Below are 17,094 nucleotides of genomic sequence, written 5' to 3' on the forward strand. Positions count from 1 at the left end.
TTTGTGTTTCAGTTGCTGAGCATCTGGAGTAGACACACCTCCCCACTCCCCATCCCACTTGCCCCTCTGCACTTCCCTTGAAGGTCAAAATAAAGTGACATTAAAAAAAAACCCCTTATAACCATAAAAATAGAAATCCAGCAATTTAATGGAAATGTAAAGTGAATGCAATATAAAAATGTGTGCTTTGTAATGCCAGAAGTTGAAATGAGAAGTAAATTAGTTCCAGATGGGGTCTAGGGATTGCTTTTAAATTGCTGTGTTTGTTTAAGCCTAAAGTTTTTTGATTCGTCCTGCATTCTGACAAAATATCACTTTGGGAAAGCCTTATGCAATCAATGTAAGTTCTCCATGCAAAGCATTTCTTAGAAATAAATGGTGTAGTCTCTAAGAATTATTAGGAAATAGTTTTATTTTTGAAAATGTAGTTAAGGGGTCTAAAGTTCTAAAAGTTAGTTTATTTTGCTATGGAAATGGTTAAGTTAGGGTGAATATGATACTGTGTAGTTGGGTCACAGGATGATAATATGGAGGAAAAACGGCAGAAACATGTTGTAATTCCTGACATATTTAATATTAAGTAGATTTGGGAATGCTTATAAAGAATGTAAAATCAAGAAAAATTTAAATTTCCAATATAAAAATCAACTCTATGTAAAAGACAATCGATTCTTCCCCAGTTCAAATTGAAAGGAGAAACATGAGGACATTATTTTGGAATATGATAATCAACTGATTTACTTTTGTGTTTATATCTTAAAGATTAGTAAGTCAAAAGCTATGAGTTCATTGTCCAAGATTTCAAACCAATTTTTATATAAGTTGAAAATTATTATTCATTTTACCTGAATGATGATTAAGAAATAAACTACTAAGTTTTCAGTTCAGAGCTTTTAATTTAGTAATTTATAATTTGTTATATATGTTTATTAAAATAATATTTTATTGGAAAACATTATGTTTAAGCAGAATTAGCTGTAATATACTGAATATTATTTTAAGTTGTCAAGGGATTTGATTATCAAAATTGGATGTATAAATTTTATTTTTTTGAAACAAGAAGAGCATATGGTGTTTATGTTTAAAAAATTTTTGCTATGTTTTTAGTACCAGAGCACATAAGAAATTGACAGCTGGAAGCATTCAGATTTTATTGTGGGTATAAAAGTGACTCAGAGTGACTAAGTATCCAGGGAGGCAGAGGAATATTTCTGGTTTATTCCTCACCGAGTAGGCTCTTATATAAAGGCCCGTGGATTTAAAGTCTTCTCCTCATGCATATCCCATGCTGCAAGCTAATCTTGCTTCCTGTCAGTGTACCCAGATATGGTTTTAATAGGCTTTGCCTACAGATTCTGTCCAGGGTGCAACCCTTGCCACAGAGACTCTCCCTTAGCAGGTCCATATCATCCCCGGGTGATCTCTGCAGCCCAAGTGAAGACATGGAACCTTAAAAAGTCATCTTGCATATGGAGAACTAGAACCTCCCAGTATAAGGTTCCAGTTGTAGAGTGTAGATGAGAGGAAGAGTAGGTGAGTAGACCAGAAAAGTACCTCTATCATAGCGTTTATAAGACAAGCTGAGAAGCTGCTAATGATGCTCAAAATAAAAGTGAATCATTAAGCCATTATAAGTAGAAATATGATATGCTCATCTTTTTTAAAACCTAAAAGTGACTGTATTTCCTTGCCAAGGTGAACTGTGGAGACATAACAAGACAGGAGACAGAACTATTTAGAAAGTTTCTCTGCACTACAGAAGGAGAAAAGTAAAATGATATGGTTCCCTTCTCACTCCTACCATTAGTAAATGTGCCAATCATAACCAGAAATATACAACATATGTACAGTAGGAAGCCTTCTCAAAAGAGCTCCCTTCGCTTTTTGACACTCATTGTTTATTCATAGTATTTCCTTGCTTGATACCTTATTTCTTTTTATTGCTGAATAGTCTGCTGTATGTGCCACAGTTATTCTAGCCCATAACCTCTCAATGAACATCTTGGTTGCTCTCAGTTTATGTTAATTGTGTTTTGGTGGTAAACAGTCACATGCAGGTATTTGTGCAGGCATATGTGATCAGATTGTTTAGAGAAATATTCAGTAGCTAAATTGCTGGATTCTGGTAAGACTACAGTTAGCTTTATAAGAAATGGCCAAGTGGGTGTATTGTATTTTATTACCACCAGTAAGGAATGACAGTTTCTGTTGTTCCACATCCTTGTATAAAATATAGCTTTTCCAGGTTGCTTATTATCATTGTTTTGTTTTATTTTTGCCATTTTCATGAGTATATACTCATATCTTTCTGTTACTTTAACTTTCAATTCTCTGGGAAATTATGTTGGAAATCTTTTATATGGTTATCTGCCACCTGGCAAAGTATTTGATAATTTGTTTCCCCTTTTAAAAATTATTTTATTTTTTAGAGAAGTTTTAGGTTCACAGTAATATAGGGAAATAGAATTTCCATATACCCCTTGCACATACATGGTCTTCTCCACAAATTCACATCTTACACCAAAATGATACATTTGTTACAACTGATGAACCTACATTAGTACACCATTATTCTGACTCACTGTTACAGTTGTACATTCTGTCACATAGTATAGTTTCATTGTATTAAAAGTCCTGTATGTTCTTCTGCCTATTTACTGTTCCCTCCCCTTAAGCCGTGGAAACCACTGATTTTTTTAAAGGAAATAAAACAAAACAGTAAAATGGAACCAAACAGAACAATGAAAACAATATTGAATTTCAAAAATAAGACAGAAGAAAATTCCCCGCAGTTGCCATCCTGCATATCATTGTCCTCTAAATAGATGTTCTGACTATGACTTTAGGCTTGCAAAGTCAATCAAACAATACAAGCATTAAGTTGGTCTTTTTTACTTTAGTAACTATCATTTCAGCCTGTGTTCCTCTGAATCAGCTGGTAGCTTATCAAGGGACTAGGGATGGGAACTCGGCTCTTCTTGTCTCCCAGCCTGCATGCCGGCTGGCTCATGGGAGGGGATTGGCTTCTTGGTTCTCCCCCTAGCTTGCATGGCTGCCACTTGCTCATGAGAATGGGTTGGCTTCTTGGTTCTCCTCCTGGTGCACATGGCTGCTACTGGCTCATGGGAGGGGGCTGGCTAACCATTGATTTTTTTTTTTTTTTTTGAGACAGTTCAAGCTGGCCTTGAACTCATTTTGTAGCCTAGAATAGTCTCAAACTCACATCAATCCTCCTCTCTCAACCTCCCAAATTCTGGGATTGCAGGTAAATGCCACCACGCCCAATTAACCACAGATTTTTTTTTTAAACTTTCTTCACAGTTTCTTTTTCCAGCAAGTCATATAATTGGATCATACAGCAGGTACCTTTTTCAGATTTGCTTCTTTCACTTACAGTGTGTACTTCCAGTTCTGCCATGTCTTTTCATGGCTTTGAAGAGCATTGTTTTTGTACTGAATAACACTGTCTGATGTTCCAAAATTTATTTTATCCATTAACTTATGGAAGGGCACCTTTGTGGCTTCCAAGGTCTGGCAATTATGATTAGAGCTGGTGCAAAACATCAAGGTGCAGATTTTTTTTAAGGTGCAGATTTTTGAAAAGACAAAAATTTTTAACTCATTTGGGTAAATATCAGAATTTGATTCAAGAACATGCTTAGTTTTGTAAGAAATTGCCAAACTACCTTGCAGTTTTGCATTCCTATTACTCCACGTCCTCTCCAGCATTTGGGGCTGGTTACTAATCTGTGTCATGTATTTTGACCATTCTAGTAGGTGTGTAATGGTCTGTCATGCTTGCTTTCCTTTACAGTTCTGTAATAATATGTGATCTTGAACATATTCTTATATCTTTACATGGCATCTATATATATTCTTTGGAGAGATATCTATTGAGATCTCTTACCCAATTTTAAGTCAGATTGTATATTTTCATACTGTTCAGTTTTAAAAAGTCTTTGCTTTTTTTGCATGAGCCCATTATCAAAAATGTCTTCTACAAATATTTTCCCCCACTCTATGACTTGGCTATATCTCTTGAAATTATCCATAGAGAAGTTACCACTGAAGTCCAACTTACCAAATCTTTTTTATTTTTATGGATATCTCTTTTGTTATTTTTAAAAAGTCATTTCTTAAAAAGATCACCTACACTTTCTCCTATATTGTTTTCTAAAAATGTTGCAGTTCTCCATTTTATATTTATGACTATGATCCATTTTCAAGTGACTTTACAGAAAGTGTATTTCTGTATTTAGATTGTTTGCTTGCTTGCTTGTTTCTTTTTTTGCTTTAGGATATCCACTTGTTCTAGGACTCAGCTGTCAATAAAACTGTTCTTTTCCCATTATGTGTCTTTGCTCCTTGGCCAGAGATCAGCTGTTACCTGTCTGTTAGTCTCTGTGTTCTTTGTTGTTTCATTGATCTATGTGTCTCTTTTTTCCCATCAATATCATGCTGTCTTGTAGATGTAAGTAAGCCTCAATGTTGGTAGATTCAGTGATGAAACTCATTCCTCTTTAATAGTGTATTGGTTATTTAGGTCTTTCAATTTTCCATATAAACTTAGCAAACAGGCTGTCAATATCTACAAACTAACTTGGGACTTTGCATGAATTGCACTGAATCTATAAATCAAGCTGAAAGGACTGACATCTTAACAAATTGAGTCTTTAATTCATGAGTATCAAGTATCATTTCATTTAGGTTTTCTTTGATTTCTTTTATCAGAGTTTTATAATTCATCTCATAAAGACATAGTTTGTATTTTTTGGGTTCACACCTTAGCAGTCCATTTTTCTTTATTCTTCTTAAAATAAGATTGTGTTTATTTTCAAATGTCCTTTCTGATATTTAAAATGTACTTTTGTATATTTATTTTGAATCCTATAACTTTTCTATAATTGTTTATTAATTCCAGAGGTCTTGTGCTGATTTGGGAAGGTTTTAAAGTTAGACAATCCTATCAACACTGAACAGCCCTTTCCAATCTTATTACCTTCATTAGCTTTTCTGGAATTAATGCACCAGTTAAGACTTCTGGTGAATGCTGAGTAGGAGAGGTCTGAATGATGTTCTTTCCTAATTTCTTATCTTACCAAGAAAATACCTGATTTCTCACACACTCTTACCCAGTATTAGCTTTGAATTACTTGTGTCTATTCTTTAGTCCTAATTTACTGCATGAATCAGTGTTAGATTTTGTCAAAAATTTCTGTGCCAATTGATATAATCATCTGATTTTTCTTGTTTAGACTATTGATGCAATAAATCACAGTAATTGTACTTTTACATTTTGTTTTTAATTGACATAATTGCATGTAATTATAGTTTATAGTTTGATACTTCAAAGCATTTATTATTTCTTTGTGGTGAGAATGTTTAAAATCTTTTTTAGTTATTTTGAATGTGGAACCAGCTTGGCACATTGCAATTATGTTCACTTGTGCATGATACATAAATCTTTTTACATACTGTCTGATTAAATTTACCAATATTTGTGGAGGATGTTTGTATCTATGTTAACGAGAGAGATGGGTTTGCAGTTTTCTGTCCCCATAACACCTTTGTTTATGTTAGTATTAGGCTAATACCGCATTATAGGATGAGTTAAGGTATGCTCTTTCTGTTTTGTGGAAGGAATAATAGGGAGTTGTAGAAAATTGAATCGATTTTTTTCCTGAAATATTTGGCAAAATTCACCAGTGGAATTGTTGGTCTGCTTTTTTGTTTCAAAAGTCATTGTGGACTCAATATTTGTCTTTCTCAAAAATTAATACACAGAACAACTAACCCTCACAATGAAGGCTATTAGGAGACAATACGTCATGAGGGTGTGGAGCTTTCAGGAAAATAATTAGTGCCTTTCCAAAAGAGATTCCAGACACCTTTATCTAGTTTTCCCCCTTGTGATGGCAGAGGAAAAAGACTTCTGAAAAGCAACAGAGAGGACTTCTATCAGACCTCCCAATCTGCAAGCACCTTGGTCTTGACTCATCAACATCATGAACCGTGAAAAATAAATGTATGTTAATCAACCCATCAATCTATGGTATTTGCTTGTAGAAGCGCCCAATTGCGAATATTGTTTGTTATTAATTCACTTCCAAATTCTTTAATAGATTTAGATCTAATAAGTTATCTATGTACTACTTTATGAGTTTTAGTGATTTGTATCTTTAAATGAATTGAATTTCTTCATTTAAATTATCAAATCTTTGGGCATAAAACTTTTATAGCATTCTTTTATTACATATTTAATGTTCATAATTTACTATAAGTTCTGATGTTAATTTGGATCTTTTTTCCATTGTTTAGCCTAACTAGAAATTTATCAATTTTATTGATTTGCAAAGAACCATCGTTTATTTTTGCATACTTTATTGATGTGTCTTATTTCATTGATTTATTTCTTAACTTTTATTGTTTTTTGTCTTTTGCTTGTTTTAAATTAATTGTCCTCCTTTCTCTAGTTTTCAAAATTAAAAGGTTAAATTATTGATTTTAGATTGTTTTATTCACATTGTTTTATTCATATTATATATATATATATATATATATATATATATATAATATATATATCCAGTGCTTTTGAACAATCCTAGAAACATGATTTTTACTGTTTAGCTTATCTTTTGATAAAGTATTTTTTTATTTTGTTTAAAAATATTTTTAAATGTTTTGAAACTTTTTTGCTCTTTGTTATTAAGAAGTACATTATTTATTCTTCACATATTTGAAGATTTTCCAACTTTCTGTTGTTGATTTCTAGGTTAATTTCATTGTTATCTGAAGACAAACTTTACATGATTTGTAGTCTTTGAAATTTGTTGGCATTTTTTATGGCTTAAAATGTGGCTTACACTAGTGAATATTTCATGTGAACTTGAAAAGAATGTGTATTTTGCTATTGTCTTAAAGTTTTCTATAAATATAAATTAGGTCAAGTTGATTGATTATACTGTTCAGATCAACTATATCCTTCCTGAACTTCTCTTGCCTTCTTGGTCTATCAGTTACTTACAGCAGGATGATATATTCTTCAATCACAGCACTGAATTTGTCTGTTGCTCCTAGCAGTTTGTCTCATGTATTTGGATGTGCAGTTAGGTACACATTAAGAATGTTATATCTGTTTAGAGAATTAACTCATTCATCATTTTGTCATGCTTTCCTCTTTTAGTCCACTCAGTCTGCTATAACAAAACATCAAAACCTGGGTGTCTCATAAACAACACACTTTTATTTCTTACAGTTCTCGAAGTCTGAGAAGACTAAGATCAAAGTGATGGCAGACTCATTGTCTGGGCAGGGACCCCTTCCTAGTTAATGGATGGTGTGTCTTACTGTATCTTCACTCCATTGAAGAAACTATCCAGCTCTCTCATGTCTTGTAATTATAAGGGCACCAATCCCAATCTTGAAGGTTCTATTCTCATGACCTTAATCATCTTTTCAACCCCGCAAAATCCTTGTTTCCTAGTACCTTAAAATTTAGTATTGATATGGTAATTTGAGGGAGATACAAACATTCGAACTATAACATCCTCTTTTTTCCTGATAAAATTTTTCCCAGATTCTGCTGGTCTTTAATTATTACAGCTACTGTAGGTTCCTTTCCTTTAGTGTTGGCATATTATTTGTTTCTCCGTTCTTTTACTTTTAACCTGTATTTTTAAAGAATGGAGTTTTTCTTCTGTTTGTTTAATTCACTCTTTTACACTTGATGTGTGGCTACAATTTATACATGAAGTGATTACCCACAGAGTTGAATTAATATCTACTGTGTTTCTAATTGTTTTCTTATTGTTGAAAATGTTCTTTGCTTCTTTTTCTAGTCTTCCTTCTTTTTCTAGATTCTTTGATTTTAATTGAAAATTTCATTTAACCCCATTTTTTTGTCTTCTCAGTAGATTGATTGTGGTTTTTTTTTTTAAAAATTGGCATTTTTCCTGGAGTTTGTCATATACATTTATAATTAGTCTAAGTCTATTTTGAATGGGAATGTATTACTTCACAGGTAATGTAGAATATTGCCTACTCTCCTGTCTCTTACAACTCTACTCTCATTCATTTCATTTATCCATATGCTATGATCATTCAACATATTATTATTACTTGATTATTGTATTATTACTGTTATTTATCAGGTCATTTAAAAAAACAAGAAACCCAAAGGACCTTGTATTTTAACTTCATGTACTTCTTCTCTATTTTTCCTTTTTATGTATATGTGAGTTTCTGAACTATGTAACTTTTCTTCTCCATAAAAAATATTTATTTGATTATACTTCTTACAAGAAAGATTTGTTAGTAACAAATTCTGTCAGCCTTTTTGTCTGAGAAAATCATTAGATTTTTTTCACTTGGGGGACTGAATCCATGAGAGGCAAATCTTCTAACACTGTGCTACATGTCACCCTCTGTTTATTTATTTGTTTATTTTTAATTTTAAGAGAGGGACTCCCAAGGCTTGTTTTTTGTGGGCAGCCAAGGAGGGTAGGAAGATGCAGCCAGATATACTCCAGGCACCTGAAGGCTGCCATTGGAGACCCTTGATTCCTTCAAGCAATCAGCACCCACTGGGAGATTCAGACAAGTACACCCCTGTGTGCCTGCCATCATCGAGGAAGTCCTAGTTTAAACATGCAGGGCGAGAGAGGAAGCAGCCCTGCCACCGTGCACTGCTGGCCACCAGAGACACCTCAGTGTAGCTACATGGGTCTGGATACCCTGTTACCTCTCTGGGAACGTGGGGTCAGAGAAACACAGATGCCTCTCTCAATCCCCTACACCATGGAGGGGCAGACAATGTGGGAAGTACTTGGGACCCCACAACTGGCTTTTTGGGAGGAACCAAGGAAAATGTCAAGGCAATGGAGCAAAAGGCAATATCAGACCTCAAGGCCTCACAGAAGTCTGCAGATGATGTCATGGAAGAAGTCTGGGAGACAGAGTCATGGAAGAAAATGGAAGTCACATGCCTGAAATCTGAGAGAAAAGCAACTGAATAAGGAAACAACCTCATGAGACTCTAAAATTAATCATATCAGAAATAATGTCTCAGGTAAAAGAAGAAATCACAAACATTGTGAAAGATTGCTGAGCATATCTAAAGAAGACATAGATTTAGAAAAAAGAGGAGCACAGGAAAAGGATAGGAACCTTCAATGAATAATATAGGAAGGAATTGCATGAAATGTATTCAAAGAGATTTGCAGGAAATTAAAAACTTGGTCAAATGCTGGCAAAACCATTTGAAAGAGACTGAAGACAGACTTTCAGACCTTGAAGACAAGATTGCAGCTAGTGATTATAAAAGGAAAGAACTCCTAAAAATAACAAGGAACCAAAAGGCAGCAATTCAACAGCTGCAAGATGATGCAAAGAAAAACAATTTAAGAGTGCTAGGAATTAGCAAAGAAGCAGTGGTTATCACAAATGGCACAAAAAGTCTATTTACCGAAGTAGTAGCAGGAAATTTTTCAAACATGGGGAAAGGATCAGGCATACAGATGCGCGAGGCATATAGAACTCCAATAGCCATAACCAAAATAAATCTATACCCAGACATATAATAATGAAGATCCCAGAAATTAATCACAAGAAAAGACTGTTAAAAGTTGTTAATAAACAGCATAATTTATAATACTTAAATTTTGGCAACAACCCAAAAGCCCATCAATCACAGAATGTATAAAAAAGATGAGATATTTTTATACAATAGAATATCACTCAGCTCTAAAAAGGATAATTTTGAGGTTTTAGAGGTAAATGGAGGCAGCTTGGGATCACTCTCATAAGTGAAATAAAATCAAACTCATATTTACAAATATCATATTGTCTCCTAGTATAAAAAAAAACAAAAAATAAAAGGCTGAAAGAAATAAGATCCAAATTGCAAATAGATACTGTAATAATGAAAGGGAAAAAATGTGCTCAAAAGGAAAGACCAACTGGGATAGGGGAAAGGAGAAAATGAAGAAAGGAAAAGATTGTATGTATGTTGGTAAACATGTATAAGTGTATGTGTGTATATGTATGCAAGATAGACAACTGTACTACCAATTTCTGTTAGTTCATCAAAAAGAACAGTTTGTGCTGTCATTGTTTGACTGATTTTTTTGTGCCTAGATCTTGTAACGTTAACAGCTACTTTGAAGATAACAATGTATAAACTAACGTTAATTTCCTACTGTTTTTTAAAATTCTATATCATTTCTATCCTTTTTTTCTGCTTGTCTTTTTAAAATAAAACATTGTTAAAGAAAAAGACCACCTATAAAGGAAAATCCATCAGCATCATGGTAGACTTCTCAACACAAACCATCAAGTCAAGAAGAGATTGGAGTGAATGTTTCAAATCCTGAAAGAAAACAACTTCCAATCCAGATTGATGTACCCTGAAAAACTATCTTTCAAAACTGATGGAAAAATAAGATTCTTCTCTAGTAAAGAGCAACTGAAGAAATTCATGACCACCAAACCAACACTACTGAGAGTGCTAAAGGATATTCTAGAGAACAATATAGGTGAGCAGTGTTCCAGGAACAGGAGCAGAGGAGGATTGCCAAACAGGACAGGCTAGTGAACAAAAGGGAAAAATGGAGGGCCAACAGCAGAAGGATAGCATGATAGAGATGAACCAATGTATGCTAGTTGCAACAGTTAATGTAGATGGCCTCAGTTTAGCAATTAAAAAAAAACCCACAGGGAGAGTGGATCAAGAAACAAGATCCATCAATATACTGTACACAGGAAATACATTTAACTTGAAAGGAAATTCATAGACTGAAAATCAAAGGACAGAAAACAATTGTTCCACACAACAGGAGACTAGGAAAAAGAAAGAGTAACTTGTCCATCTACCATAGAATGGACAAAGAAAGATACAGTATTTTCATATAATGGAAAGCTACTCATTTATAAAGTAGGATAGTCTCAAGGCTTTTGGAAATAAATAGATGCAACTGGAGATCGTGCTTATGGATAAAATGGTTTAGACTCATAGGAGTAAACAAAAATCTGAAGGAGTTAGTGGGATCCAAAAAGCACAATACATATGATAAAAGTGATAGGGGAAGAAATGCTTAAAAAGTGTAAGTAGTAACCACTGTTAAACTTCTCTCATCTTGTTTTGAATTCTTGCATCATTTTCATAATTTTGTTAGATTTGGTTTGTTCTGTCTTGTTTTGTTAGATTTTCCTGTGTCTGATGGTATGGGCAGCTATTTTGAAGATAAAGGAATATGTTATGGTAACCATTGTTGATTTCCTACTATCTTGTGTTGAAGTCCTATAGTGCTTTGATTGTTTTGCTTTGCTTGGTTTTATTCTGTTTTTCTTTGTTTGATTTTATTATGTGTGATCTTATGGACTGCCATTTTGAAGAAAAACAAGAGCCATTATGGTAACTATTATTGATTTCCTGTTACCTTGTTTGAGGTCCTGTATCACTTGCATTGTTCTGTTCTGATTTGCTTTATTCTGTGTTGTTCCGTTTTACACTCTTTAAAATAAAAAATATTTTTTTTAAAAGAGAAGGACTCACTAAGTCTCAGGCTGGCCTTGAAGTTCAGTCATTCTACTCCAGCTTATCAGGGAGCTGGGATTATGGTGTGTGCCCACACACTCGGCTTCTTTCCCTTCACTTTATAATCTAGATGGTTATAAATTTACATATTATAAATCTAGGTGATTTTTTTTCTTTAGCACTGTACTTCTTGACTAGGTTTTGATGAGAAGTCCCGGATAGTTTCTATTCTTGCTTTTCAATAGTAAAGACTTCCCATCTCAGTTTCTATTCAGATACCTATACTTTGTCCTTTTTGTATAGTTTAATGTGGAATGCATATGTGTAGATTTTTATTAATGTTTAACACTCCTGGGATTCTCTGAGCTTCTTGAGTCTGTGGTTTGATGTCTGCCATTTAGTTTTGAAACATTCTCAGTTATTATTACTTCAAATATTAGTCCTGAATCATTTCTATTTTTCCTCTTAGTTCCTCTTAGGTACTACAACTATAAATATGCTCTGTCTTTTGGTAATATCCTGCATTTCTGGATATTCTGGGAAGCTGTGTGTATTTTCATTCTCTTTTTCACGTCCATTATATTGTGGGATGTTTCTATTGACATGTTTTAAGCTTTCTGACTTTTTTCCTCAGCTGTATGCACATCACTGATGAGTCCTTCAAAAACATTATCCACTTTGGTCATAGGAATGTTTTTTCTTACTTATTGCATATCCTTTTGACTTTTTCGATGTTTATATATCTTGTTTCTATGACTTGTTGATTCTTGAATGTTGCCCTTTTAAAGTAGAAGACAGTTCATAGTTTCATCAGTTAATGCCTATGTAAGCAAATCTTGACTATGATTTTTCCTGGTTTTTGTCTCTATTCAGATTTCAGATTGTGGTGGATTGTTCAGAAAATTAAGCTTTTGATTGGCCCAAGAGAAGGGATTGATTTTTCAGCTAATTTAGTTTTTTTTCTTTGTAAAGATAACCATGGTAATTCATTGCTTAGTTTATTCCTAAGTTTTTCATGTATTCACTTACTTTTCAGATGATGAGAGACAAGTTTATGATTATACTCTACTAATAAATACATTATAATTATTTCATAGATTCATAAACTTACATGTATTATCTTTTAGCCTTTATAGTCACAGAGTCATTATGCTTTTAAAATTAGAAGATTCCACTTTAGATTCAGTTTGCTACTTTTATTTTCCTTTCGATAAAAATGACACAAGAATATCCTCCTGGGGGCTGGGGATTTAGCTCAGCGGCATAAGCACCTGCCTTGCAAGCAGGCAGTCATGAGTTCAATCCCCGGTACCGATAAAAAGGAAAAAGACAAAAAAAAAAAAAAATCCTCCTGGAAGAAACTGAAGAGCAAATTTCTTTGAGAGAAAATTACCAAACAAAACCAAATATCTAATGGCTAGAAATTCCTTGAAAGAACAGTATTTTCGGGGCTGGGTATTTAGCTCAGCGGCATAAGCGCCTGCCTTGCAAGCAGGTAGTCGTGAGTTCGATCCCTGGTACCGATAAAAAACGAAAAAGACCAAAAAAAAAAAAAAAAAAAAAAAAGAAAGAACAGTATTTTTCTTATTTTATAAGAATATTTTACTTAATAATTTGTGTTACTATCTTTGTTTGGAGATGAATTAATTTTAAAAGCTCATGAAATCATAGGTAAGCTTATAATATTTATCATCTTAATATAAATATATAATTGGTAAGACTAATGTGGTATGATTTGAACATCAATTCTGGATTACTTGATGGTGAATTATAATCTCTTTTTCAAACTTTTGTTTTTTTCAAGGCTTTTTCTGGATAATTCTATTTTGAATCTTTAGGGAAAGAGAAGAAAGGGGAGGTTTGTGAGAGCAAATAAAATGTTATAATACCAGTCTTTCATATTAGAATGTTTAGGTAAATGATCTATAAAATTTACAAGAACTTTTAAAATATACTGTCTGACTATATTGTTATCTGTAATATTCTCATTTTTCAAAAATTGCCACAGGCCCTGATACATATATTTGCAAAAGCACAAAACTTAAACCAGTCATTCTCTAATTGTTGTGAACACATTCTTGATACATGAGGTTGAAAAGCAAGCTATACCTAAGGGCATATTCACATACACACATGATGGGATAGATGTCTTCTCTCATCTCTAAGGGATTGGCTCAAAAATTTCCTTTCGTATAAGCTGTCTGAAGCTCTGCTAGGGGCTTTGGAGGCAGGTGTGCTAATGTAGGTGATGTTGGTACCTACTACAAATGCTTGACTAAAGACCAGGATTTTTCCTAAGGACACTAATGACAAATTCAGCATTAATGGCTCCTTTCCATGAAAATATTACAGCAAAGGGAAAATATTGTGGATCAGTTGCATTGTTTGTTAATATATTATATTTGAGTTTGTGTAAGTACTGAACTTCAGTATCACTGCTTCTTTTATTCACTCATTTATGCCACAAATCTTACTAGTAACATCTATGTGTATGGTACTGAGATGTTTGTTTGACACATTTAAGTAACTGGCTGAAATAGAACTAGAGTAGAGTGGAAGGAGAAGAAGTAGCAGAGGAAAGCTTGAGAAGGAGGTCATGCAAAGTATGTGAGTGTAAGGATGTTGATCTGAAGTAGAGAGACACCTGCCCAGTATGAGAAAGGAAGCGATGTGATTTTTTTTGTTTTGTTCTTTTTCCCGTAGGTGGTACACTGTCGTGGATAGATCAAGAGAAGATGCAAGGAAAGCAGTTAGGAGGTTATTGCAATCATTAAAATCATGGCAACTTGGACTAGGAAAGAACAGTATGAAGCAATAGCTTTGGTTTTAAGCTGGCTGCAGTGTGTGAAAACAAAAGTGAAGACAAATCCAAGGTTTATGACCTACGATACTGGAATGAGGAAATGCAATTTCCTGAAGTGGGAAAATATCAGCGATAGAGCAGGAGTTAGAGAAAAGACCAGAATCCACTTTTAAACAAGGTAAATTGCTGCTGTCTTTCACACATGCAGTGGAGACACTGAGAGACATAAGATCCAGGAATCTGGAGTTTAGGAGGGAGATTAGGTTATAGGTGTGAATCTGTAAATCAGTTAAGAGGAAGATGGGATTTAAAGCCATTAATCTGGATGCAGTTACCTGGAGATAGTTTAGATATAGAAACTCTCTGGACTTTGAGTCACCGCTTTTGACGGTTGAGCTTGATGAGGCAAAAATCAGTGGCTATGACTGGCAAAGTGCAAGAGGAGGAAATCCAGGAGGGTTTAGGATCCTGGAAGCTGTCCCTAGGAAGCTTTCTGTGGACAAGGGGCTGATTAGCTCTTTGAAATGCTGCAAATTAAACAAAGACTGAGAGTTGGATTTATTATGTGCAATCATTGGTGATGGGTGACATGACGGTTTAATTAGACTGGGCTTAAGGGGATATGGAGGAGAAGAAATGGTGAGAGTGAATCCAGGCTTTCAAACTGTTACCAAATGGCTCTGAGTCACAGAGAATTCATGTCAATGTGCCCATTTTAAACATTTATCAGTCATCATTTTGTTCAAAGATAAAAGTGTGACTCACACAAATGTAATGATATATCCAGCTGTCACTCAGTAGTGTAACAGTTTAAATGCTCAGTGTCATAGAATAAAACTAGAAAAAAAAAGACTCAAAGTTGAAAAATGAGAGTGCTAGATAATGTGGTGAACCCTTTCTTTACTGGTTTTTAGCTGAAAATTTCATGTTTTTCCCCATTCCTCTTCACATGACCTTGACCTCCACTCTCCTCTCATGAAGATAAACCAGATTACAAATGCAAAGAGAAACCAAATACTTTTATTGTTGAATTTCAGTTACCAAAGACTTAGCTCTAGCAATTAGATTCTAGCTGAAGTCCTCTGCTTCTCCTGCCCACAAATAACCCTATCCATAGATAAACACTCTTTCTTGATGAGTAAGAGAGAACAGGAAAAGAGAATGTGAAAGAAATTTTGATGTGGCCCTGTATCCCCTACTCCTGAGGCTGACCCAGTGAGGTGGCACTGGAAAGAAGCTGGGTTTGGCAGGCTTGGAATAAAGAGAGATCTTTGTGATTGTTAAGCTTATTTGTCAACTGGACTAGCTGGGGAGCTTTCTAGGGGATCAGTAAAACACACTTGGATATGTCCAGGTGGTCCCACATGTGTGACCTTGAGGTCTGTGTCTGGTCCCTGTCCCCTTTCTCTCTGCAATACGTCTCTGCTCTGCTTTTCTGCTGTCATAAACCAAATGGCTTTGCTCTATCATGTTCCTGCCTTGGATTCAGTCAACCACAGACCCAAGCCTCTCAAACCGTGAAACAAATGAATCTGTTCTCCTTCAACCTGCAGATGTCAGATATTTTTTCCAGCAATAGGAAAGCTGATTAATACATCTCTCCACAGCTTGTTCTGAGAGACCCTCACCAAACCTCTTTGGCTAAGGAAGAACAGAGGGACAGCACATATGATGGTTAGGCAGATAGGTTTCAAACAGGGTCACCTGTCACTCTCCAGACTTGGCCAAGGTACACCCAAATGCTGTCTCTGTGGCTCAGAGAGTGTCACAAGTGTGCAGAGGCATGACGACAGCTAGTCCTATGTCATATACATGGACAAGAGGATTTCAAAAGCAGAATAGCTCAGGGTCTATAGTGTACGACAACACCAAGGGTCAGTGTGCTTGACCAAAAGATGAATACCTTCTTATGCTAAGTGCGAGCCCTTAGAGCTTAGATTTTACATCAGGAAAAAATAGGCAGTGGCAGATCCTACTTTAATTTTCATATCAGAAGACATAATAAAATTTGAGGAAAATATTGTTGTTTTAGAGAAAAATAAAATTAATAACCTTCTTTGCCCATGGTGGTTGATAAAGAAATTTACACCAAACTATATGAACACAAAGCTGCATAGAAAATATGGTTATAAGCTGTCTGGGAGAAATTTTGGGAACAGAGAAAAACAAAGATTTAAGCTTAGAATGATAAGAACTGCATTTAAATCCCTCCTCTGTTCCTTTCCTCTTAGCCCCAAACAAGATAGCAAAGTTCTGATTCCTAGCACCCTTACTTATAAAATGAAAGACAAATATTCCTTATTAAGAATATTGTGGTTATCAAAAGGCCATAATATATGTGAAAGTGGTTCATAAATTCTAAATATCCCAAAATACTGGGTGATCAATACCAGATAAGACAACATGCCACTTTCTGTTTATTATGGCATGTATTTTGTGTTATATATTTTTATTTAGCATATAATATACAGATATTGCATTATATCACACTCCTGGCTAACCCACTACAGACTTATTTCACTACTATTTTCCTGGCATGATTGTGAATAAGATCCATTTCATTTTCAGATCTCTTGGTTTGGATGATGAATCTCAGAGCCATCATATATATTCTTTTTATACCATATCTTTGCAGGTGTTTTTATTCCATTTTCATTTATTCCATTTTGCGGTAACTGATGCTCACATGATTCATAACTAATGTTCTCTCAGCTATTTATGCCGCTATATTAGAAGTCAACTCAGTCCTACCAACTTG

General features: G+C 34.5%; 1 protein-coding gene across 2 annotated transcripts in view; it reads right to left on the reverse strand.

The window, feature by feature from the left end:
- Positions 1-17,094, reverse strand: part of Rerg (RAS like estrogen regulated growth inhibitor) — a 124,656-nt gene that overhangs the window by 22,735 nt on the left and 84,827 nt on the right. The window lies entirely within an intron of this gene.

The sequence above is a fragment of the Cavia porcellus genome, unplaced genomic scaffold, assembly GCF_034190915.1.
Source record: "Cavia porcellus strain 051 isolate PalLab524CR breed Dunkin Hartley unplaced genomic scaffold, mCavPor4.1 scaffold_27, whole genome shotgun sequence".
NCBI lineage: Eukaryota > Metazoa > Chordata > Mammalia > Rodentia > Caviidae > Cavia > Cavia porcellus.